This window comes from Panthera pardus, unplaced genomic scaffold, assembly GCF_024362965.1.
Source record: "Panthera pardus isolate Hobbes unplaced genomic scaffold, ASM2436296v1 HiC_scaffold_15, whole genome shotgun sequence".
In the NCBI taxonomy this organism is placed as follows: Eukaryota; Metazoa; Chordata; class Mammalia; order Carnivora; family Felidae; genus Panthera; species Panthera pardus.
Genome location: NW_026526710.1, coordinates 71532396 through 71556243, shown reverse-complemented (window position 1 = coordinate 71556243; position 23848 = coordinate 71532396). Strand labels below are relative to the sequence as shown.

General features: G+C 42.6%; 1 protein-coding gene across 4 annotated transcripts in view; it reads left to right on the top strand.

Annotated features, from left to right (window-relative positions):
* The first annotated feature begins 15760 nt into the window (after window positions 1–15760).
* ALPK2 (alpha kinase 2) overlaps window positions 15761–23848 on the top strand; it is a 117067-nt gene continuing 108979 nt past the window's right edge. For 2 of the 4 annotated variants that reach the window (XM_053902771.1, XM_019463912.2), the window contains exon 1: window positions 16088–16847. The gene's annotated coding sequence lies outside the window, so the exon portion shown is untranslated. Of the gene's footprint in view, window positions 15856–16083; window positions 16848–23848 lie in introns of those variants that run through there. The other 2 variants (XM_053902773.1, XM_019463915.2) reach the window with 2 other exon arrangements.

Here is a 23848-nt window from a genome sequence, read left to right as displayed (position 1 = left end):
CAATGTCTGATACAGTACATGTATGTACGTATGGATGGTTGAAAAGATTTATCTACAGCAAAAACTATTGCTTGCTGAGTTCTAAGGCTGGAGAGAGATATACTCAAGATTTCTTCTGGGACCAACGTTAATTTTTACACGAATTACCCTCCAAAAATTACCCATATTTCCTTGTCCATGAGTAACTCACCCCCACATCAACCCAAGAAAGGAGCTATAATTATTCTCATTTACCCAAGGAGTTTCAGAGAGATAAAATGTGTCCAGGGCCACACATTTAGGGCAGATATGCTCATGAAAGTGGGTGGAGTTTCACAAGTTAGTGCATAAGTAATTCTTACCAGTGGCCTAAGCCATCACAATAGATTGGGAAGCCCACACTTGAAATAGCTTTGAATAAACAAACCTAAGGAAATAGAGACTCTCTAATCAAGTAACCAGTAATCCCTTACTTACAAAGTACAAGAGCACCTTGAATATTAAAGGGGATGTCCTCTTACAAAATAAGAGGATGTCCTCTTATTAAAGGGGATGTCTCAAAATGGAGTTTGATGTCTTTTACGTAAGCACTTGCCCCTCTTTGCATTCTCTTTAAAATGCAAATATTCTCCAAAGTTAAGTCATGCAGTACCTAACTCTATAATGAGTATGTTTATCACAGACTTTCCTACTCCAGTCTGAACTAGAATAGAGAAATATGGGGCTAAATCTAATTACATGACATGGTGAACAGGTCGCTGATTGTCCTTCGGTGTCTTCGTGATTTTTGTCATGTGGTTCACTGGCTACTTGCATGGGGTGAGGGTAGGGGGTTGTCGTTAAAAATGAAGTTATATGGCCTTGAACTCAGACCCACTTAGTCCGAATCTCTGAGAATGGGTCCCTAAATCCTGCATTTGAACAGAGCCCCAGGAGATTCAGATGCATGGTGAAATTCAAAACTAACTGCTTTAGGGGCACCTGCATGGCTCAGTTGGTTAAGCATCCAATTCTTGATCTCGGCTCAGGTCATGATCTCACAGTTCATCAGTTCGAGCCCCAAGCCGTGCTCTATGCTATTAGTGCAGAGCCTGCTTGGGATTCTGTCTCTCCTCTCTCTCTCTCAAAATAAATAAAGAATCTTAAAAAAGAAAAAGAAAAAAGAAAAAAAGAAAGAGAAAGAAAGAAAGAAAGAAAGAAAGAAAGAAAGAAAGAAAGAAAGAAAAAGAAAGAAAGAAAAACAAAACGAAACCAACTGCTTTAAAGGTCAGTGTAAACTCCGGATAGAATGAGCTGAAACTCTCCTGCACTGTATGTTTTGTTCTCATCACTACTTCTATATTGGTATGAAAATTATGGGGAAAAATCCCACAACACTGTGTGGTAAGGGCAGAGGGAATACCCAAATGGGGGAGAAAATGGAATCGGAAGAACAGCTCTAGGGAATGACATCTCAAAACTTTCAAACTTTCCTGGGGCTGGTGTTGGACCTGCTACGCCTTCTCAGAGTAAACTGCAGTGGATTTTACACGCCTTTGGGTAAGTTAGTCCTTTGAAAAGAGCATGAGCAACACACATGAGAAGACGGTAATATCTACCACTTGCCCGTTCGTTCAAAGACATTGGTTTGAGCCATTGCCAGCTGGGCGCGGTGCTCACTACTGGAGACGTTGGGTGAGCGTGTGTTTCTCATACACCTTACAGACTGGTTGGAGAGCGAGTTAGCACATGAGGAAACTAAGGGGTTGATACTGATACTTGTTTTCAAAACTTGAGTGAAGTAAAGGAGTAAGTTGTTACGTTAATGCTAAAAATGTAGAGCTGTTTTGTTTTGTTGTAGTGTTTCAGCTTTCCCGTCTGGGGGAACATTAAAATGAGGGAATCCCTAGTGCTTTTAGGGTTTGAGACATTTTATTTGCCGTGAAAGGCCTGGCCGAACAATGGGCAGTCCGGAATTGTGGCACAAGTAAGGATTATTTCATCAGCGATACAAATGATTTGCTCGTCATCAGGAACTGATTTGTTTAAAAAACTTTTTCTGATGTTTTTATTTATTTTTGAGAGAGAGAGAGACAGAGTGCGAGTGGGAGAGGGGCAGAGAGAGAGGGAGACACAGCATCTGAAGCAGGCTGTGCTGACAGCTCAGAGCCTGATGTGGGGCTTGAACCCACGGACTGTGAGATCATGACCTGAGCTGAAGTTGGACGCTTAACTGACTGAGCCACCCAGGCGCCCCTGGAATTGATTTCTTTTAATGGCACCGTTGTCAGAAGATAGCAGAGTTATTCTCCACTCCACGCCCCTCCCCAGTCTTTGACTATGTCTGAATCTTGCCATGTCAGAATCTGTAATTGGGGTCAAATGAGGAAGTTGGATTAGGTCATCATGAAGGCCTTTGCAGTTGCTTTTGCTCTTCTAGAAAAGCGGGATCCTCCACCTTCTTTAGACTGGAAATGGAAATGGACCCGGAAAGAAGTATCAGACGTGTCTCAGCTAAGTCTGGACAGATGCACCTGCATCAGGCACAGCCACGGCACAGCCCATTACAGGCATGTCTTGCCACCCTGGACAGGAATCCCAAAGACAGGAAACCACGGCCTCGGGCCTCCAGGACTTCACAAGGTCATTGAGAAAACTGCACAGAGCAAGTAGTCAGAGGCTGCTTCCTCCTCCGCCTCTTGGCCAGAGAAAATCTCCAGGGAGGAGGTGAGCACGTCCACGCACAGTCTTCCCGCCCGCCATCACCACACTGGTTTTGAAGAATCCAAGGAACTCAAAGTGCTGCAACACATCAGCTCAGAGAAGGGAGGTGCAGGAATGTTGGATTAGGAGCCTGCCAGTGGGAGGGTGCCCCTTAGGTTGAGCCATGAAGGAGGTGGACGGACCGGTCAGCAAAGATACCACAGGTGAGATTTACATGGGGCGTTCAGGGCTGGGGTGGGGGGATGAAGAGAAGGGCCTGGTGGGGGCAGAGCACCTACCGGGGGCAGCAGAGTTCAGTGAAAGCATTTCTACCCACTGGTCAAGGTATTACGGTCCGCGATAGTCCAGCTTAATGCTAGCGTGAGATAAAATCCTCTTTGAGAAGTCTCTGAGGTGCCAGTGACATGTGCCACTGACAGTCTGTGTCACTGATGAGGCTCTGATCGTTACCCATCGACCGGGGTGAGGGTATGGCGGACATGGAGAAGAAAGCTGAGGAACCCAGGGAAGGGTGAATGTTTGAAGACAAGGCCTGCACCCTCCCTGTAGAAGAGCAGAGTCATCCAGAAGCATGACCTGAAGTTCCCTCAGAGTTTACTTCCGGGTCAGCTCTCATCCCAGGACAATGGAGGACTTGGGAGTGTTGGGTCGAGATATTTGGCTTCACTCCATTAACAATGGGGAATCATTGAAGATTAATCAGCAAGGGAAAAATATGAGAAACAACCAGAGCGTTTCTAGAAGACTGGTCTGATGGCTGTCTGTGGTGGCGACAGCGGCAGAGTTGGATAGAGGAGGTTGGTGGGCTACTGCTATGGTCCCATCACTTAGGGGTGGGGGTGGGAGTTAGGGGAAAAAAATGGTCTCAAACTAACCCTCATAAATAAATGCATATGGAGAAGTTCTTGTGTAACACACCCAGATGGTAACCGGCGGGTACATCATTACTGCCACACGCAGTCACATTTTGCAGGACAGAGGTGCCGGTTTTTCACCCCAGAATAAGCTTCTCTTTCTGTCCTTGGGAAGACACGTTTGGGCAACTTAGGAGAAAAGTATCTGTGAAACGGAAAAGAAGGGCCATGTTTTCAGGGCTGTGGTCACAATCCCTCTGATGGGGGCAGCAAAGGCAGGACTTTGCTGGTCTGGCAAAACTGAGCCCCGAACAGAGCCACGTGAATCTTTCACACAAAGGACAGGACCTCAGTGCATGAAGCTTGGACAGGACTCCGGAGTTCAAGAAAGGGAGAGAGGACAACGCTTCAGAAAGCCGCGATTTGGAGGGAACCGCCTTTGTGAAATTTGCTCCAGGTAAGGAACTTCCACTTTTCCTGCTCATTTATCAATTCGGTAGAATTGATTGGTCCCTTCACTGACCACAAAACTATCGGTAGGAACAGGAAACATAATAGTTTGCCAAAAACCCGGGTTTAAGATCACATGACTTTTACTGTGCTTTTAAAATTATTGTTACTAATGCAGAATCTTGGGCGTTGAGGTCTTCAAGCTACCTGCCTAGCACAGGAGCTCTTTCTCCTGAGCTTTGCTGAGCTCCTTAGAGCACAGCATTTCCCTGGCTACCTTGACGTTGCAGGAGGGCAGGCTCATGTGCTGCCTTGTTACATAAGAGGGTAGCATAACGACACTGTCAAAGGAGCAAGTGTCACACGAGGTGGCTGGTGATAATTCTTGTGTTAGACTTCTGGCTCTCTGGGTATCTGTCACGAGGGCTATCATGTTCAGGAGGATTTATTCACGAGGTATCTGTTTCTTGGGCTCATAGGAATTGAGATCCGAAATAATCATTCAAAGTCACAGGTTTATCCAGTAGGTCCTATGCTTTTTGACATGACTCAAGAATAAAGGTCAGGTAAAAGGCATCCAAACTGGAAAAGAGGAAGTAAAATTATCTCTGTTTGCAGATAATGTGATCTTACATGTAGAAAACCCTAGATACCTCAAAAAAAAGAAAAAAAAAAAACCACCACAACTGTTAGAACTAATAAACGAATTCTGTAAAGCTGCAGGATACAAAATCAACAGACAAATATCAGTGAATTTCTATATGCCAATAACAAACTATCTGAAAAGGAAATTAAGAAACAACTCCATTTACAATAGCACCGAAGAGAATAAAACACTTAATGAGTAAATTTCATCAAGGAGGTGAAAGACTTCTGCACTGAAAACTATAAAACGCCGAGGAAGCAATTAAAGCAGACATAAACAAATGGAAAGACACTTTGTGTTCACAGATGAGAAGAATTAGTATTGTCAAAATGTCCATACTACCCAAAGCAACTATAGGTTCAATGCAATCTTTTTTTATAAAGATTTTATTTTTAAGTTACCTCTGCATCCAACGTGGGGCTTAAACTCACGACTCTGAGATCAAGAGTCATATGCTCTTCTTCTTCTTCTTTTTTTTAGTTGAGAGACAGAGAGAGAGAGAGAATATATCCCAGGCTTGATCCCACAACCCTGGCTGGGATCATGACCTGAGCTAAAATCAAGAGTTGGACACTCAACTGACTGAGCCACCCAGGTGCCCCACAGAGTCATATGCCCTTCTGACTGAGCCAGCCAGGCACCCCTCAATGCAATCTTTATAACAGTCGCAAGGATACTTTTTTTTTTTTTTTTTTTTACAGAAACAGATAAAATAATCCTAAAACTCATATGGAACCACAAAAGACCCTACATAGCCAAAGCAATTTTGAGAAAGAAGAATAAAGCTGGAGGCATCACATGTCTTGATTTCAAACTATATTACAAAGCTATAGTAATCAAAACAGTATGGTATTGGCATGAAAACAGACACACAGACCGATGGAACAGAATAGAAAGCCCAGAAAGAAACCCATGCATGTATAGCCAACTAATATTTGACCAGAACATACAATGGAGAAAGGACAGTGTTGGGAAAACGATCTCTCCATGCAAATGAATGAAATTGGCTGCTTATCTTTCACCATACACAAAAAGTAGCAAAAAATGGATTAAAGATTTGAATGTAAGATATGAAACCGAACTCCTAGAGGAAAACATAGAGGAAAAACTTCTTGACATTGACCTTGGCAATGATTTTGTGGATGTGACACCAAAAGCACAGGCAACCAAAGCAAAAAGACACTAGTGAGACTACATCAAAATAAAAAGCTTCTGTTCAACCAGGGAGATAATCAACAGAGAGAAAAGACAGCTGGTACTATGTAGAAAAGAAAATATTTGCAAGCTATATGTAAATTATACCACAATAAAGCTGGAGAAAAAATAAAAATAATAAAGTACAAATAAAAATTGTTTCAAAAGGATAAGTAAGGGATCCATTAACAGTTTTATTCTATTTTTAAAAGATTTTGAAAAGTTTATTTATTTTGAGAGAAAGAGAGAGAACGAGTGGAAGAGGAGCAGAGAGAGGGAGACACAGAATCCGAAGCAGACTCCAGGCTCCGAGCTGTCAGCACAGAGCCTGACACGGGGCTTGAACTCAGGAACCAAGAGATCATGACCTAAGCCAAAGTCGGACATTTAACTGACTGCGACACCCAAGTGCCCCTGTTTTGTTCCATTTTTTAAGCAGCTTTACTGAAGTATAATTTACAGAAAATAAAATTATTTCATTGTTAATGTACAGTTCAGTAATTTTTAGTATATTTATACATGTGCAACCATTACCACAATCCCATGCTAGAGATTTCCGTATTCCAAAAAGTCCCCTCATGTCAATTTGCGCTAAAGCCTCCTCCCACCCCCAGACTTAGAAAACCACTGATATATTTTCTGTGTCTATAGATTTGCTTTTTTTTTTTTTACATTTCATATAAATGGAATAATTCAATATGTAGTCCTTTGTGTTTCGCTTCTTTTACTTAGCATAATGGTGAGTTTCTCCTAAGTTGTAGCATCTCTCAGTTGTCCTTTCTTTTTTATTGTTGAATAGTATTCTACTGTATGAATGGATATACCATAATTTGTCGTATCCATTCACTGGTTGACGGCCACTTGGATTGTTTCTAGTTTTTAGAATACAGGATTTTGTTGGCATGTGTGTTTTTATTTCTTACAGGTAGATTCCCAGGTGTGAAATTACTGGGTTGTATGGTAAAGATATGCTTAATGTTTTAAGAGATTACCAAAGTGTACCCTAAACTGGCTGTGCCATTTTACATTCCCATCAACACTGAACGAGGGTTCCAGTTTTTTCCCATCCTCATGGACACTTGGTATCGTCTGTGCCTTTTATTATAGCCATCATCCTGGGTGCATAATGGTATCTTGTTGTGGTCTTTATTTGTATTTCCTTAATGACTAATGCTGTTGAACATCCTTTCATGTGCTTATGAGCCATTTGTATTTTTTCTTTGGTGAAATGTCTATTCAAGTCTTTTGCTATTTAATTGGGTCATTTGTTGTTCTATTGTTGAATTTTAAGAGAAATATATATTCCTCTCCACCCCCCCTGGATATGAGTCCCTTATGAGATATATGGTTTGCAAATACTTTCTCCTAGTATGTGATATGTAATGAAGTCTTTTAAAGCAAAAGAGTTTTTAATTTTGATGGAATTCACTTTGCTAATTTTTACTTTTATGGATCATGCTTAATGGAAAGGACAACTGATCTAAGAACTCTTTGCATAACCCAAAGTCACAATTTTCCTCTGTGTTTTCTTCCAGAAGTCTATGATCGTAGCACTTATTTACATTTAGGTCCGTGATCCATTTTGAGTTAAATTTTTGTGTATGGTATGACGTAAGTTTCAAAGTTCAGATTTTTTGCATATGGATACCCAATGGTCCCAGCACCATTTATCGAAAACACCATTCTTTCCTTTGTTGAACCGTCTTGGTACCTTTGCCAAAAATCCGTAGACATAAATGTAAGGTTTCTTTCTGGCTTCTCATTTCTGCTACATCTACATTGATAATCCGTCTATGTGACAGTGTGCCAGCATTACACTGTTTTGATTATCGTAGCTTCTTAGGAAGTTCTAAAATCAGAGAGTAGAAGTTCTCCAACCGTTGCTCTTTTTGAAAATTATTTTGGCTGTTCGAATTCCGTTGAATGTCCATATAAATTTTAGGATCAGTTTGTCAATTTCCACAAAAATCCTTCTGGGATTTTAATAGGGCTTGTGTTGAACACACAGATCAATTTGGGGAGAATTGCAACTTTGACAATACTGAGTCTTCCAATCCGTAAATGTGGAATATCTCTCCATTTATTTAGTCTTTAATTTTTCAAGTGTTTTACGGTTTTCAGTATAGAAATCTTTTTATTTCTAAGTATCTTGTTCTCATTGATACTATTGTGGATGGAATCGTTTTCTTAATTTTATTTCTGAATTGTCGTTAGTATACAGAAATACAACCGATGTTTGTGTACTGATTTATATCTTGTGACTTTGCCACCCGTTTTATTTTTTTATTTTTATTTTTTCACCTTTATTTTACTTTTTTATTTTTTTAAATTTACATCCAAATTAGTTAGCATCGAGTGCAACAATGATTTCAGGAGCAGATTCCTTAGTGCCCCTTCCCCATTTAGCCCATCCCCCCTCCCACAACCCCTCCAGTAACCCTCAGTTTGTTCTCCATATTTATGAGTCTCTTCTGTTTTGTCCCCCTCCCTGTTTTTATATTCTTTTTGTTTCTCTTCCCTTATGTTCATCTGTTTTGTCTCTTAAAGTCCTCATATGAGTGAAGTCATATGATATTTGTCTTTCTCTGACTAATTTCACTTAGCATAATCCCCTCCAGTTCTACCCACGTAGTTGCAAATGGCAAGATTTCATTCTTTTTGATTGCCGAGTAATACTCCATTGTATATATATACCACATCTTCTTTATCCATTCACCCATCGATGGACATTCGGGCTCTTTCCATACTTTGGCTATTGTCAATAGTGCTGCTATAAACATGGGGATGCATGTGTCCCTTCAAAACAGCACACCTGTATCCCGTAGATAAATGCCTAGTAGTGCAATTGCTGGGTCGTCGGGTAGTTCTATTTTTAGTTTTTTGAGGAACCTCCATACTCTTTTCCAGAGTGGCTGCACCAGCTTGCCTTCCCACCAACAATGCAAAAGAGATCCTCTTTCTCCGCATCCTCGCCAACGTCTGTTGTTGCCTGAGTTGTTAATGTTAGCCATTCTGACAGGTGTGAGGTGGTATCTCATTGTGGTGTTGATTTCTGTTTCCCTGATGATGAGTGATGTTGAGCATTTTTTCATGTGTCGGTTGGCCATCTGGAAGTCTTCTTTGGAGAAGTGTCTATTCATGTCTTCTGCCCATTTATTCACTGGATAGTTTGTTTTTTGGGTGTTGAGTTTGATAAGCTCTTTATAGATTTTGGATACTAACCCTTTATCTGATATGTCATTTGCAAATCTCTTCTCCCATTCTGTTGGTTGCCTTTTAGTTTTGCTGATTGTTTCCTTCGCTGTGCAGAAGCTTTTTATTTTGATGAGGTCCCAATAGTTCATTTTTGCTTTTGTTTCCCTTGCCTCTGGAGACGTGTTGAGTAAGAAATTGCTGTGGGCAAGATCAAAGAGGTTTTTGCCTGCTTTCTCCTTCAGGATGTTGATGGCTTCCTGTCTTACATTGAGGTCTTTCCCCCACTTTGAGTTTATTTTTGTGTCTGGTGTAAGCAAGTGGTCCAGGTTCATTCTTCTGCATGTCGCTGTCCAGTGTTCCCAGCACCACTTGCTGAAGAGACTGTCTTGATTCCATTGGATATTCTTTCCTGCTTTGTGAAAGATTAGCTGGCACTACCCATGTTATTAGTTGCAGTGGTTTGTCTGTTGAATCCTTGGGATTTACTACATACAGGATCTTGTCATCTATGAATGAAGGTAGTTTTACTTCTTTTTTTCCAATACGGATGCTTTAATGCTATTTCTTTATTGCCCTGCCTAGAACCTCTTGTACATTGTTGAATAGATATAGCAAGAGTCATGTCCTTGCTTCCGCCTGATATTAGGGAAATAATAATAATAATGATGATAGCAATTCTGTCACCATTAAGTAAAACTGTGGGTTATTTGTTTTGTTTTGTAGATGCCCTTTATTCCTAACTTCTGAGAGTTTTTATCACGAATGGATATTATATTTTATCAGATTTTTTTTCCTGCTTCTATTGAGATAATCATGTGGTTTGGTCTTTTATACTATTAACAGTGTTTTACATTGACTCACTTTCAGATGTGAAACCATCCTTGCATTAGTAGGATAAATCCCTGTTGGTCATGGTATATAATCCTTTTCACATGTTGCTCATTTCAGTTGGTAGTATTTTGTCAAGGGTTTTTGCATTTATGTTTTTGAAAGATGTTGGTCTTTGGTTTTATTTTCTTGTGATATCTTTGTCTGTTTTTGGTATCAGGGTAATACTGGGGACACTCAGAGAGTTTCTACTGGCTGCTTTTTTCCTTGTGTAAGAATACACTGTCCTATTTCTTTGCATGTTTCATATTTTTTGGTTAAAAACTTGAAACTTTAGGTAATATATTGTGGTGACTGAATTCTAACCATTCTCCCCCACACAAGTTGTTGCTGCTGCTTGGTTATTTGTTTGTTAGGTTAGTAACCTGCCTGAGATAAATCTGTGAAATCTGTCTCCTCCAAAGTATGTGGACACAGATATTTCTACTCACTTTTCTTTAGATTAAAAAAACAAATGTTGAGAGAGCACAAGCAGGGGAGGGGCAGAGAGAAGGGGACAGAGAATCCGAAGCAGGCTACGTGCGGACGATGTGCCCAATGTGGGGCTTGAACCCATGAACCTTGAGACCATGACCTGAGCCAAAGTTGGACGCTTGACTAACTGAGCTCTCCAGGCACCCCTCTTTAAATTTTTGTAAAGCTTGGCTTCCTAGGGGTCACTCCTGTGTCTGCAGAGCCTCAAGTCGGCTAATGATTAGACAGACGTGTACTCAAACACCTTGAGCCAATAAAACTTCCATCCTCTATCAATGTATCTGTGTGTCGGTAGGGGAACACATTCAAGTTTTGGCCATGTTTGAGTCCACCCTGATGCTTACTTTCTGCTGGGTCCTTCTGTGTCTCCTCTGTGCAATCTGGGAATGTGTGAGTGAGTAGTTGGGTCCTCTCTGGTCTCCATTGCACATGCCTGCTACCTCAACCAGACAGATGCTTGCCCTAACCCCAATCCCATTCTCGAACTGGTAGAGCTGTTGGTCTTCTTCACTCATCCTCTACCAAGAGCATTGCTAATGCTGCTCGGCACGGGTGTTTTCCACTGCTCTAAGTCCAGGGAGTCCCCTTTGACCCTGGCGGAGACAATGCCAGTGCTCACAGCCTGCCTTAGCATAACCTCCATGACGTTGGAGCTGGATGGGGGAATGGGAGCCAGTTCAGGCAAGAATGCCTTAAAGACTCATTGTTAGCACCCCAAATTCAGAAGTTTTTCAATCATAAATGCTTTTTAAATTGTTGCATGCCTTTGGTTGACATCTAGAGTACTAAAATGGCTGCTTGTCTGTATTATCCCCCTCCCTTCCCTTCCTTTCCCTTCTCTTCCTTTCCTTTCCCTTCCTTTCTCCCTCCCTCCCTTACTTCCCTCCTTTCTTTCTTCCTTTCTTCATCCATATTTATAGTTGCTTTCAGGAAAGAAGATTTTCTAGCCTCTTTATTCAGTCACAGTTAAAAGTCTAAACTCCTGGGGCACCTGGGTGACTCAGTCAGTTAAGCGTCCAACTCTCATTCTCGGCTCAGGTCGTGATCTCATGGTTCGTGAGATCAAGCCCTGGATTGGGCTCTGAGCTAACAGATAGAGGCTGCCTGGGATTCTCTCTCACCTTGTCTCTCTGCTCCTCCCCTGCTCATGGGTGGGCGCGCTCTCAAAATAAATAAACTTAAAAAAGTCTTAACTCCCATTTCATTCTATTTTTAGTGGGGGGTGGGGCGGGGGGTGGGGGATGGGGAGTGGATCTAGAATCTTCAAACCCAAATCGTCTCTGTATCAATCTCTTAGTTCCAAAGGGTGGAAGCTCCTAAAGCGTCAAGGAAACTGAGAATCTCAGAGATCTGGGTTAAGGAAAAAGACACAAACTGATCCAGGACAGATGAAGTGATATGAAAAAGGGACAAGGGCTTGATTCAAACCCAGCTTTACTCATAGCAGCATGGGATAGTGGGTAAGTGCACGGAGGTATGGAGGCTTTGCAAGCCAAGGAAGAAACCATAGGAGAAAGATAGTTTTCTTTTTTGTTATGGCTTGAAAAATAACAAAACTTGTCATTTCTAAGCATGCAGTTCAGTAGTGTTGAGTATATTCACGTTGTTGTGAAACAGAACTCCAGAACTTTTGCATCTTGCAAAACTGAAACTCAGAACTCATTAAACAACAATTCCTCCTTTCCTCCTCGCCTGGAGATGGTTTTTAGCAAGTAAACATTCATAACTTCTGTGTGTCAGAACTTCCCACAGAAAAGGGCAAATCACAAATTGGAAGGCAGAGCCTGTTTGCAGCAAATTACATATGAAATGCTTTTACGTGTGCCAGAGGAAAATACTCAAATAGCAACGTTGACCAAAAACAATTGAAGAGACAATTCATGAAAGAAAAAGGGCCAGTGAACTTATGAAATCATATCTAGCCTCATTAGCAATCAAGGAAATGTACATTAAAATATCAGTTTCGCGTCTTAGATTGGCCAGACATTTTCAGTGATGTGCTTAGTGTCGCGAGTTCTCCCTCAGGGAGGTGGGTGGACTCATACCGGCCAGGGAAAATGCAATACTTTTTTTTGGTGATATGTTTCAAAACCTTACAATATTCATAACTTTTCACCCACTAATGTCGCTTTCTGAATGTGTAAGTATGCAGAAAGGAAAAATAAAACAGATAGAAGGAAATATGCCAGAATGGTGGCTCTCTCTGGGTAGTGGGCGATTTCAAAATCAAGATATTAAAGATTTTCAGTAACGAGTGTGTAATTTTCAGTCATGAGTTTGTATTGCTCTTATGATTAGAGGTAAAAAGCCTTAAAAAGGAAACGTGCGTAAAATACTTAGTACAAATAGCACACACAAATATTTTTTAAATTTAAATTTCCATACACTGTTCAACTAATTAATTTTACTAAGTAATTATTTGTGAAATTGGGCCTTGGGCTTAGCATACAAATTTATGAAAATTAGAATTTTGCCCCTATTCTCAGAGTTGTAATGCTTTTTTAATAGCTATTTTAAAAATGAAACTAAAATAAACTGTGCCAGAATTATCTTGGAAGTCAAAGTCTGGAGATATATATGTATATAATATATATATTATATATACATTATATATGTTATATATATATTATATATATAGTGTATATATACATACATATATTTTTTTGCAGATACTTAGACTTTCATATTTAGTTAAATTGAATTTTAACCTAGTTTTGATACTTGTGGTTTTAGGAAGCTGAAATATGGTATTTTGTTGTTGTTGTTGTTGTTGTTGTTGTTGTTATTTTACTTAGAGAGAGTAGGGACTGGGGGAGAGTGGCAGAGGGGGAGAGAGAGAGAGAGAGAGAGAGAATCTTAAGCCGGCTCCATACTCAGCACAGAGCCTGGCGCGGGGTTCTATCCCACGACCCTGGGATCATGACCTTAGGTGAAATCAAGAGTCGGACACTCAACTGAGTGAGTGACACTCAGACTGAGCCATCCAGGCACCCCTGAAATCTGGTACTTTAGGAATTTGATGGATTAAATACTTCTGTAAGGTGTTCCGTGAACCTAATCCCCATTTAGAATTTGATACGCCAGGGGAAAATGAACTGGAACTTGCAAACAACATTCATATGTTTGGAAAAAACCCTCTTGGATATATGAATTCTGATAAAATTGCATTTTATTTAAATGTTTATTTATTCATTTTGAGAGAGAGAGAGAGAGAGAGCATGTGCAGGGGAGGGACAGAGAGAGAGGGAGGAACAGAGAATCCTAAGTAGGCTCTTCTCTGTCAGACGTGGGGCTCAAACTCACCAACCATGAGATCATGACCTGAGCTGAAATCAAGAGTCGGAGGCTGAACCAACTGAGCCACCCAGGTGCCCTGATAAAACTGCATTTTAAAAATTATTTTGTACATATTTTTGAACTTCAAATCTCATGAAGAATTTTATAGAAATCTGCTAACCTGGGATGAAAAACGCCGTGAGAGAACACAGTCCTATTTGCATTGATAGCTGTTGCCACTGTACCGAGGGATCAAAACGCCTGTTGAGTTCGCCTACCTGCCTGGCAGCTCGGGGAACTGGATGAAGGCTGCAAGGTTGGATTCGGGTCGTGTCCCCCAAGCAAGATACCGCACCCAGTGTGCAAAGTATGGGAACCCCTGAGCCCAGGGCAGGGGTGGACTGTTGAGAGAGAGGGAACCCGAGCTGATGCTCTCAGTAGTGGGGCACTCTCCCCAAACGCTGACTGTGCCCTGAAGCCTGAGTGGCTGCCTCAGCTCCAGCTTGGCCCGAGGACCCTGGCAGAAAATCTGATCTGACCTGACATGTGATGGGTACCAAGCCTCGGCCAAGAATGTGCTCTCCCGGAAAGGGCATTCATCACTCCTCCCATTAGACTTGAACATTTGAGGGCCTTCTGTGCCAGGAGGGATAAAATGAACAGATAAACTCCTCACGTACCAATCCAAGCCCGATTGATGGGAGTGTAGAGTAGCTCGAGGACCTAATGAATTGGCTTTAAATATGCAGATTCTTTGGGAACTGACTAGATCCCAGTCCCCAGCAAGCCTAGAGTGGCCGGTGAATTGTGAGGCATCCATTCGTTTGAGAAGCCAGGAAAATAACAAAGCCCTGAAGGCCTTTAGGAGAAGCAGTTAAAAGACATCTGATAAAAAATACGTTTTCAACTCTGCTCTTTGGTTGGAAAATCCCCTTACGAAGGGAAGTTTCTGTTTTTCTTCCTATAGCTTCAGAAAAAGAGATGGTTTACACATATTTTCTTATGTGCCGTGCTACTTTACCTGGAATAACGCTAAATATTCTTAGGTCTTCATTTTTAATCACAAAGTCATGTACTTTTTGATGCTATTGAAGGGGCCCAAATATATGCCCTCCTGTTTCTTTTTCTCTTCAACACCTTAAACCTTCCATCCTCTCCTTTGAATAATCACCGAAAATTCAGAACAGTGTCCTGGCCTAATTGAGTTTAATCCCAAGGTCTGTTTCTGATTGTCTTCCATTCTCGATCCCCGAACCTAAGATTAAAACAGAAATTCTGTGGCTGCAGGCAAATAAGATGAACAGTAGGACACATATAGGCAAATCCATTATATATTAAAATATATATATATTTATTATACATTATATAAAATATGTTATTTATATTTTCATCCTCTGTTCCTTGAGTTTATTTTCCTAGGAGATGAATGGTAGGCATTGAGGAGTCCACCTTTCAGACTGTTTGCCAGGAACAAGATTAAATTTCATAATGAGTGTCAACTTTTCCATTTAAAAGCTCATGACCATCTGTGTCTGTCTGCTGCACTGGGATTTGGTTCCCTTTCGTCTTTATCCTATGCTGCTGCTGTATGGGAACTTTTATTTATTTTTGATCATCACGCCTTCCTCTATCTGCTCTCTCAACTTCACGTTCTCTCCCTTTATTTGGAAAGATCCTCTGTGAAGCGAATCCAGCTTCAAAGAAAACCAACCAAACCTACAGTCACCAAGGGTTGGTAATTTCTGCATTTGGTTGCACGTCATTATTTTAGAGTCTCTCAGCTTTCAATATTTTTCTTCTCGTATGAAGATAATACTGAGAAACAGAACACATCAACCGTATGCTTCTTGATGTTTAATAATTTTAGATGATGAATCTTGTGAAACATTTCATTCCATCCAGGTGGAATGATGCACAGTTTGCTTTTGACGGTTATACTGCCCACTACAGAGGGAATATGTCTAGGTATGTCCCTTTCAAGGTCACCCACTCGGCGCTGCTAATTTTAGCCGCCTCAGTGAGCGTCCCTAAGAAGTTTCTTTCCAAGCTGTCAGTTTCCAGGTGTGGCACATGAAAATACTTTCCCAGAGAGGCAAAGCAGTGACAGAATAATGCTTCTGGATTTTTTTAAATCTTCCCTCTTGGATTTGGACAAAATTCAGGAAAAGGAATGGCCACACTACAGATTCTACTTTGGTATGTAACAGGAATGATTCTCAACAGTTTGGAAGGATTTATGGTATCTCTTCTACGGTTTTCTTCTGGTGTTCCTCTAATTCTCTTCTTACTACTATAATCAAAATAGGAAGGGAGAGAGAGAGAGAGAGAGAGAGAGAGTGAGAGTGTGTGTGTGTGTGTGTGTGTGTGAGAGAGAGAGAGAGAGACAGAGAGAGAGAGAGAGAGAGAGAGAGAGAGAGGCGGGGGAGGACTGCTATGGGAGGAGGGGGAGGAGGGTGGATCCTGCCTGTGGCTTCTGCGTTTTTCAGAGAACTTCAGACGACTGCAGTACTCGTTCTAAACAAACAACACAATGCCTCTTCTTTTCACCTTGGCTCCACCCCCTCCGCCCCGTCCGTCCACGGGTTTCCTATGTGTACTTCAAATGCCTGCTAATCTTGCCATGAGAGCTGCCGGTGTTACTCTCAAAAGACTTTATCCGGCAGCAAGATCCTGCCTTTTTAAGAGGCAAGCCACTAACCCTGAGGTCCTGCACAATCTTGCAGAACGCCGCTTGGTGTCCCGAGCCTCTGGGACAGCTCGTCTGGGTTTCATCAGCTCACTGGGGCTGCATTTCACCAGGCCCCTTTGCCAGGGCCTCCCCGGTGGCGTCAACAAGGGTCACACCTCCTGCAGAAACAGCCCTCAAGTTTCATCACAGTGATGCTAAAAAATATTCTCCAGCTTCAGCAATGACCTAGTTCATTCAAGGGCAGGGGGAAAAAAAAACGTCTTCTTCCAGAACTTCCCTGGGCACGGAATTTTCCCTCTTAGGAAGATAGGAGCTTTCCTGGAAACAGACCCAACTGTGCTTTGACCCGAACATCGAAAAGACCCTGAACCCCGTAACTCCTCCGAATCTCCCCAGTCCCAGGAGCAGGGACACCCAATCAATGCCTCCCACACAGCCTGGGGAGCCCACAGCCGAGCCAGCCCTCCTATCACGTCTCTTGGACAAAAAGTATTGAAAAGTAAGTATCTGGACTTTGGATTTTACATGAAGAATGGCTGTGCTTTAAATAAGTAGTCGTTGGCATTTTCTGCAATACGGAACAAAGCAGGTGTTTTCCTTACGAAATACAACAGGAGGAAACACGTCGGGGCTGTATGGCATATTTGGCTAGCCAGGGTTTTAAAGTGGCCAAATTATCGTCCGTAGTTTAGATCCATTCAAACCCTTTTGTAGAAATGATTATTTTTTATGCCCGTTTATTGTGGCCCGATAGCAACTGAAGTAGATTCTTTCACATCCTGGCTATCTCCACAATTAGAAAAATCAGACACACAGGATGATTCAAAGGAGTGGTCCGCCAAGGCTGTGCAAAGTAACATGAAAACCTGAGGTAATTACCCAGATGACTCAGGCCCCAGATCCTTCGGCCTGAAATATTTGAGCATTTTAGTCAGAAGTTATTTGTTTTGCTTGGACGGTATGAATGATTGAAAATCCCTACCTTCTGGGTAGACACAGCAGTATCTCGTCTGGCAAATGGCTGAAAAGCTATCAGGCATTTCAAAATGGCTGATGCAGACATTCACCGAATCATTCAAGAGATCTGCTTTCCTTTCCCTTTTCTTTTTCAAAATTGTGGTAAAAACACCTAACATGAGATCTACCCTCTCAATGAATTTTATTTTATATATATATATATATATATATATATGTACATATATATATGTGTATATACATATGTATATGTGTATACATATATATGTACATATATATGTGTATATACATATGTATATGTGTATACATATATATGTACAGATATATGTGTATATACATATGTATATGTGTATACACATATATCTATAAGTTATCGTCAGATTGGTTTCCATACAACACCCAGTGCTCAATGAATTTTAAAGTGTAGAGTACCGTATTTTTAACTATCGGCATGATGTTGTACTTGTTAAATAGATTCCTTAAAAATGTAAGGCAAAAGTCAATCAAAAAAAAAAAAGCCATCAATAAAATGGAACCACTGTTACGTTACATTTTGGTGAACACATCTAAACTTTAAAACCACTGATTAAGGGTGTCAGTTACAGACATCTGGCACTCATTTAAAAATAGATAAAAGCAAGAACAGCATTTAGTGCTACTTCTGCTCTGCTATTTCCCTGCCCCAACCTTTTCCTGATGTGAAGGTATCCTTCATTTTTGAAGCTTAACTAACCAGGAATGGTAAGAGAGGTTTATTTTTTAAATAGCATCCCAGCTAAGGGTAAACTGCATGAGCTTCACTGCCGTGAGGCTTTGGAGCCCAAATCCAGGATGTTGTGAGTGACCTCCTGAATCGACAGGTTGACAAACCCTGTATCAACAAGCACCGATGGTCAATAACCACGTTCAGATCTTGGAAGTCAGGATTTCAAACAAACCGAAGCAAGTCTGCTGCCAATTGACACTGGCCTCTTGAAGTTTCTGCAAAACACTCAATCGCAATTTGGGGGAGACTCTTAGGTAGGGTGGAATTCATGCTTTTGTCAGCTGCAAGCTGCCCCCTTCCCCCCGCCCCAATCTAATTCATGTTTTAGCACCCCATGCACACCTACAGCATGGACATCAGCCTGCGTTAGAAGGGCGCAGCCAAACTGCTAATCTGGGCGGAGGAGTCAGATTTCCAATCAAATCCTGACTTTAGCACAGTTTTTCAGCCCGTCTGAGCTCCAAGGTTCTCATCTGTAAGACGAAGGTACCAACATCCACTTTGACAGGAATGATGGGGATCACATGTAAATACACCTACGGTATCTGTCCTATCCTCGCTTCTCCCCAAAGGCCAGTTCTTCTCCTTGGTTAATTAAAAAGCTCCCCCTCCCTCCCTCTCTCTCTCTCTCTCTCTCTCTCGCTAAAACTTCTGAATGCTTTCATTATATAAACTATTAAAGTAGTGGAAGCTACATATTTTTGACATCAGTCCAATGATTATTTTTAGAAAATTTTTTAATGTTTATTTTTGAGAGAGAGAGAGAGAGAGAGAGAATGAGCGGGGGAGGGGCAGAGAGAGACGGAGACCCAAAATCCGAAGCCGGCTCCAGGCTCTGAGCTGTCAGCACAGAGCCGGACGCGGGGCTCGAACTCACACACCGCGAGATCATGACCTGCGCCGAAGTCAGACACTCAAACGACTGAGCCATCCAGGCACCCCTACTTTTGTCTGAAAATAGTTGATGATGTATTTAGCATCTGAAAGGAGAGGTAGAGATTTATTAACGTCATCTGATACTTGTCAGTGTATACCAGTACCATATTTAAATGTGAGTTTTCATATCCCATAGGAATGGGACGTAGAGGTAAATCGAGGCACACAAAGTGGTGTCGGTGCTAATTATGAAAATAAAGGCGCAAGTCCAGTTTTCCTCAAAGATTCTAGTGGGGCCTTGCATCAATTCCCTTTCTGCTTGGACAGAGCCATTGTGGAGCGAGGGGATGTGAGAACATTCTGAAACGGACTAGCCTTGGGGGGCTGAGCAGAGACAGTAGCTGGGTAGGCATCTCAGGAGCCATGGCTGGAATTTCGTGGTCAGTGGTGAAAGTTCATAATGACCAGGGTGCTTCCTTGTTCTGAAGTGAGGGTGAGTCAAGCACAGAGGGACGGAGCATTCCAGAATCAGAAGCAGGCCTCGTGGGACAGTTCCAAAGAATTTTATCAACATCTTTATTATTGCACCTGTCTTTCCTGAGCTACGCCACAGCTTTTGCCCGGGCATATCAGAGAGGCTTGATAAATTCTTTGCTTGGGTTACTCACAGGCTCACAAGGAACCCTGTTATTCTGGGTTAAATTCTGCCAAAAAGGAAATCTAGAAATTCAGAAATATAAAGAAACTTGAGAGAAAGTAAGCATGACATGTTAGGGTTGGCAACAGGAAAGAATAAATACCCAACTTCCGTGAGAGAAGAGGGCATTTAAAAATGTTTAGAGCCCTCAATGAGGTTGCAGCCGAAATGCACCCTGCTGGCACGGACCAGGAGACTAGGGACATCAGGTTGAACAGACGGACACCGGTTGAAGGAGATGTCAGTTCTGGAGAGTTCGTTTTTTGTTTTTTTTGTTTTTTTTTTTTTTCCAACGTTTTTTATTTATTTTTGGGACAGAGAGAGACAGAGCATGAATGGGGGAGGGGCAGAGAGAGAGGGAGACACAGAATCGGAAACAGGCTCCAGGCTCCGAGCCATCAGCCCAGAGCCTGACGCGGGGCTCGAACTCACGGACCGCGAGATCGTGACCTGGCTGAAGTCAGACGCTTAACCGACTGCGCCACCCAGGCGCCCCTGGAGAGTTCGTTGCTGAATCCATAGCACTCTACCCCTTCCACGGCCATCGCTTCTATGGCCGCTCCCAGCACATCTGGGATGCACGATTCACCTTCATCTTCACTTGGACTTCAGTCCTGCTCTTGGATCACCAGGCTCTTTCGCTCCTCAGTCAGTAGTTTCAGATTTTTCCTCTAGTCCAGTGCTTCTCAAACTTTAAAGTGCAACAGAATTGAGAGAGCTTGTTAAAACGCAGGCTACTGGGTCCCACCCCCAGAGTTTCTGGTGCAGAAGGTTGCCAAGAATTTGCATTTCTGACAATTTGCATTCTGACAGGTGATGCTGATACACTGTTGTTTTAGGCATTTCCTTGGCCTGTAACTCCTAAGGAGAACCTGTTTGCACCGTTCTTTTCAATCGCTAAACTTGCCTACTTCTCAAGAGGTGTGGGAGGCCCAGCCACAACATGCTAGAGCTGGGGAGAACACAAAAGATAAACCCATGAGTTGTCTTGCAGGCAGACATCTCAGGGTGCAGTGTGTCTGTGGGGGATACTGAGTGTGGGCAGGACACACGGACCTGCGTGGCCCATCATTTGGGTGGGTGCTGGTTTTTTTTCCAGCGGAGGCTCTCAGGGCAGTCTTCAAGGACAAGCTAGCACTTGAGCTGGGGTTTGAAATCTGGTGGGCGGTGAGCACATGAACCAGAGGGAAGGTGGTCTTTCTGTGTAAACAACAACAAAAAGCAAAACAAAACATGAAGGGCAGAAAGAGACAGGAGGGAACGGAGCTCAGAAATTCATTTGGTTATGCTAGGCGTCCCCGGAACTTTCTTGGCGAAGCATTCTTTGGTGAAGCCGTCTAATCTTAAATCCTTCCCTTCTGCCTGTATGACACAGAGATCTGGAATGGAGGGCCCGTGGTAGGGATTTCAGGCACCATGGGCCAGGGAGGGGAAGGTATGGATGCTTCGGTAGGCTTTCTAGAAGGAGCAATCAAAAATCAGCTCAAACTCACTTAAACAATAGCAACGGCGGGGACTTACTGCTCACACAACTGAAAAGTCCAGAGTCTGGTCAGGACCTTGGTGCCGGTTCTCTGCATTTCTGGACGCTCTGCTCTTCTCTGTGCTTTGGTTTCAACCTCAGGCTGCCTTCCCCACAGTCTCAAATGGTACTTAGCCTCCCCTGGCGTCGGTGTTCTTTTTCCTGTTTACAGGACAGCGAGGGACCTAAGCTTTGCACTGATTGGATCAGCCCTGAGCGACTTTCTAGAGGGAGCTGCGTGCTGATTGGCTTAGACTTAGGTTAACAGACCAATCACGAGCAAGAGCGCTTGATGGCTTTGGACCAGTCAGAGCCCAGGAAAGCAGGAAGGGCGAGAGCACCTCATCCCCAGGGTTGAGTGATGGAAGAGGCATGGGGGAATGCATCTAAGAGGACAAGGCAAATGGCCAGTTGGGGGCGGTACTCCTTCCCTCCAAGGCGCACTTTACTAAACACAATTAGATAATGGATGATAAAAAATATTCTTCAGAAATCAAGGCAAGTGGAGGCGAACCCACAAAGTTTTCTCCTAAGACCTTCTGACCGGCTGGGGGAAGGCTGGTGGATGATGGTGGCCGAGGTGACCCTGGCACTCGGCCCAGCACCCTTTCCCTGTCCCAGGCAGGGAGGACACGGAAGGGAAGAAAACTTTTCCCAAGTGCTCCCCTATCTGCCTGAAATTCCACAGCCCTTGGTCCAATTTGAAATAGACATTCTTTCCAAAGAGAGGCATGGAGGGCCTGGGAGAAAGCAGGGGACAAGAGGAGGAGGGCCCAGAGAGAGAGTTTCTTCAGCACACAGTGAGAACTCTGATGACACATGCCTGGATGGGACACAGCCTTCAGCCCACCGCATTTAACTTCAAACCAAAGTGATGTTAACCAGTTAATCCAAGGCTAATCCCTGGCAGTCAGTCTCATTAACTCCACTATCGTGCTCTGTATGTTGATAGCATCATGATCTTTGCTTTCTTCTCTGTCTTTCCCTTGAGGGAGGACAAGGATGAACCTGGCAGAGGGATGTATCCTTTCAACATAGTAAACTGAAAATCAGAGTCAAGAACCATGGACTCTGGCACTAACAAGCTGGGTGACCTTGGAAAAGTCGCTTAAGCTGCCTGTTTCAGGGGCACTTTTCAACTGTAAAATCAGGGAGGTACTCAACTCTCTCACATGTTTCATTTAACCTTGAGCCCTTTTTTTTTCCCCCCACCCTTCCTTAAAGAATTGGAAACCGTCACAGATTTTATTTTACTTATTTATTTCTAAATGTTTATTTATTTTGAGAGAGAGAGAGAGAGCAGGGGAGGGGCTGAGAGAGGGAGACAGAGAATCCCAAGTGCTGACAGTGCAGAGCCTGACATGGGGCTTGAGCTCATGAGCTGTGAGATCATGACCTGAGCAGAAGTCAAGAGTTCCATGCTTAACCAACTGGGCGACCCAGCTGCCTCAAAACTGTCACGGATTTTAAATAGTGGAGGAGAGGACTACCAGTGGAAAGACTCTATTCTACGTTAAAAAAACAAAAACAGGAAAAAACAAACAAACAAAAAACCTTCAAGCAACTCCTGAGAACAGAGCCAGAAGCAGCCACAGCCCTGCGTTCACAATAGATAGGTGCCAGGCACACTCTCAGGCACACGGAGTTACTCACAAGTAACTCTGTAACAAGTAAGAGTTACTCGCTTAAAAGTTAAGCTGTGTTTGTTTATTAGGTAACTTATATAAATTTAAAATATCCAAAAGGCTATGTAGAGACAATCACTGTCCTTAACAGCCCCCACCCACACTTCCTTAGATACTGGGGTCTCCTGGCCGCAACCAAGTTACCAGTTTCCTGTGTGTTTTTAGAATTATTATGTGTATAAATAAGCATATTAGAATATTCTTCTTGCTTATACAAGTGATAGCATACTCTATGCCCTCTTCTAGATTTTATTTTACTTAACGTATCTTGAAGATTATTTCGTATCAATGCATACAGAACTGCCTTGTTTATTTTTCATGCCCACTGCTGTTCAAAAGAGAAAATTCCATTCTAAACTGTAACCATATTCTTACTGATGGCCGTTTTGGTTACTTCCAATCTCTTGCTGGCACAAGCAACGAATGCTGCAGTGAACACAGTATGTGCTTATGAAATGTTTGTCTCCTCCATGCCTCTCTTTAAAAAATTAACTTTATGGGGGCGCCTGGGTGGCTCAGTTGGTTAGGCGTCCGACTTCAGCTCAGGTCATGATCTCGCAGTTTGTGAGTTCGAGCCCCGCGTCGGGCTCTGTACTGACAGCTCAGAGCCTGGAGCCTGCTTCAGATTCTGTGTCTCCCTCTCTCTCTGTCCCTCCTCTGCTCACGCTCTATGTCTCTCTGTCTCTCAATAATAAATAAATGTTGAAGAAAAAAAAATTAAATATTAACTTTATGGAGGCACGTAATGCATGTTGTATAATTCACCTTTTCTGAGTGTTCGATTCAGTGATTTTTTAATAAATGTATCAAGTTGTACAACGATCGCCATAGATCAGTTTTAGAACGTTTTCGTCACCCCAAAAAGATCCCTTGTGCGCATTTATGGTTGATTCACATTTTCCCCACTGCCTCCGTCTCCAGCAACCACCTACTTTTGGTCTCTATAGCTTCTTTGGGACATCTCGTATAACTGGAACCA